Source organism: Mustelus asterias, chromosome 11, assembly GCF_964213995.1.
Source record: "Mustelus asterias chromosome 11, sMusAst1.hap1.1, whole genome shotgun sequence".
Lineage (NCBI taxonomy): Eukaryota > Metazoa > Chordata > Chondrichthyes > Carcharhiniformes > Triakidae > Mustelus > Mustelus asterias.
The window spans coordinates 98,070,273-98,073,293 of NC_135811.1; positions in this window are offsets into that span (position 1 = coordinate 98,070,273).

Here is a 3,021-nt window from a genome sequence, read left to right on the forward strand (position 1 = left end):
TGTATTCACACTGAAAATTGCCAAACACAGACTGTCGGACTGCTGTTTTTTTAAACAAATAAAAGGGGAAGTAATCCCCTTTTTTTCAAACAAAAAAATCAACAGCGAGTTGTTCGCATGAATACATTGTTCCATAGAATACTTTTCTTCAACGCTTTATATTGAACCTTTGGAGAACTGGCCTTGAGAAGTTATCAAGAGCCTGAAAGGTGCGAGAATTAAACCAACTTTACCATTAAATTGTGTAAGGAACAGGTCAGTGACTCTTATACAGTACTGTTAATTTCAGTTTCCTATACCTCCTCCTGCTAATGATTTCCACAACATTATCACTCCTGGCATATAGATATCCAAACATATATCGTGTTTAAAAGCTTAATTCTGAGTAGTCATTTTCTGTTTAAGGTGTCCCGATGGTAGACTCTTAACTGCACCTTATGGAGGGTTTTAAATATGTTTCCTATTTTGTGTAATGTATTTCTCTAGTAAGCCTTGTGATGTACATTAAGCTGCACATACTTTGTTCTGATTGTATGATTTCTCACCGTTTTACTGCTGTACAATATGTACACTCTGTACAGTATTCATGTACAAAGTGAATGTTAAATAAAAATTGAAAAAAAAAAGGAATGCTCAGTTAATAGATGATTTCTGTACATCTGATCTATTCTCGTATCCCTGTTCTGTGGATAACGGCTCATGGTTGTGCTGCCCTCAAAGGACTTCACCTGATTGGTCCAGTGTGGCAATCTCAACAGAAGTGGTGTCTGACCATGTACAGTACCCATTTCCTAAGCTGTTCATACATATCCGCTCCATCATAGCTGTAGTGCCTGCCTGGTGCTAGGTTTCGGGACATTTGTTCAGAGCAGGAGAGGAACTTTCAGTGGGAGTGGGGAGGATCCCATTGTTGTGGTCCACGTAGGCACCAACTACATGGGCAGGACAAGGAAAGAGGCTCCGCATAGTCAGCATTAAAGAGCTACGCACCGAATTAAGAAGCAGAACCTCAAAGGTAACCTCTGGCACAGTGGTTAGCACTACTGCCTCACAGCGCCAGGGACTCGGGTTCAATTCCAGCCTTGGGTCACTGTCTGTGTGGAGTTTGCACGTTCTCCCTGTGCATGGGTTTCCTCTGGGTGCTCTGGTTTCCTCCCACAGTCCAAAGATGTGCAGGTTAGGTTGATTGGCCATGCTAAATTGCCCCTTAGTCTCAGAGGGATTAGCAGGGTAAAGATGTGGAGTTAGGGGGGTGGGGCCTGGGTGAAATTGTTGTCGGTGCAGGTTCAATGGGCCGAATGGCTTCCTTCAGCACCATAGGGATTCTATGATTCTAATCTGAGCCATGTGCAAATTAGCAGAGAGCAAATCAATTTGGAAAATGAACGGGTGGCTCAAAGACTGATATGTCAGAAATGGGTCCTGTTTTGTGGGGAAAGAAGTCACCAATGGAAATTGTTTACAGGTCCCCTAACAATAACCGAAAGGTATACAAGAAAAAACATTGTGATAAAGGGACGATAATAATGGATGATCTTAATCTACATGTAAATTGGAAAAATCAGACTGGCGGCAATAACCTGGATGATCAGTTCATCGAATGCTTTTGAGATAGTTTCATCGAGCAGCATGTTCTGGAATCAACCAGGTTATATTAAATTAATTAAGGACAAGTATGTGGGCATGAAAGATGCGCAAGCTGAAGTGAGCTGGGGTACAAGAGGATAGATCACCCGGGAAGCAGTGGCAGACATTTAAGGGGATGTTTAAGAATACCCAGCATGAGTATATTCCTACTGTAAAGAAACATTCTTAAGGGAAGGACCCAACATCTGTGGTTAACTAAAGTTAAGGAAAGCATCAAAACATCAGGAAAAAGCATATGCACCAGCACAGAGATGAGTAGCAGGTCAGAATATAAACAATGGCATAGAATGACTAAAAGATTAATCAGGAGAGTATGATAGGAAGCTAACCAGCAATGTAAAATGGATAGCAAGGATTTCTGCAAGAAATTGGCCTCCGAGCCTCCCAGTGTGGACATCGTGCCTGAACTCCACTAGACCAGCAATGGTTCTTGCGCCGTACCCAAAGTTCAGAAGATCCCAGGAGCTGGGAGAATCCAATGTCAAATGGGCTACGCATATTTAAATGCTACTTTAAATATACTAAATCGGCCTAAGGGGTGCGATCCGGTTGCACCATTGTAAAGGGACCGAGACAATTGCAAACTGTTTCTCACCAGGAACGAAGCAGATTTTTAGGCCACACACTATTTTCTGGGATCAGTGCAATCTGCGCCGTGCGTGGCGAGGTCGGAAAATTGCTCCCCCAATTTGCAGCGTTGGCCTCCTTATTTAAGGATGTAAATGCGTTGGAAGAGGTTCAGAGGAGGTTTACTAGATTAACCTGGAATGAGTGAGTTGTCTTGTGAGGAAAGGTTAGGCAGACTGGGCGCATTCCCATTGGAGTTCAGAAGAGTGAGTAAGTGATTGAAGTGTACAAGATCCTGAATGGTCTCATGAAGGTGGGAGGAGGGCAGGATGTTTCCTCTTCTGGGTGAGTCCAGAACCAGGGGACACTGTTTTAAAATTAGGGGTCAACCTTTAAGGCAAAGAGAGAATTTTCTCTCAGGGTTTTGCAACTTTGGAACTCTTTAACGCAGGAGGTGGCTCTGCATATTTTTACGGTGGAGATAGATATGATTCTTGTTCGCGAAGGGAATCAAAGGTTATCGGAGATAGATGAGAATGTGGAATATTGCCACCAGGCAATAGCAAAATGAATTAAGAAATGACAGTCTTGCTAAGCAAGTACTCTTGTATCTTCACAGTCAAGACAAAAAGCTAAATACCAAACATGTAAGGGAATCTAACACTAAATCAAGGGGAGGGATTTATTGGATTTAATGTCAATTAAGAAAGTGTTCGTGAAAAAAATAATGTGTCTTAAGTCTAAAAGGTTTTCCAAACCTGATGGTTTCTGCAGCTTATGACAGTATAAGTTAGAGTTGAAACAGAA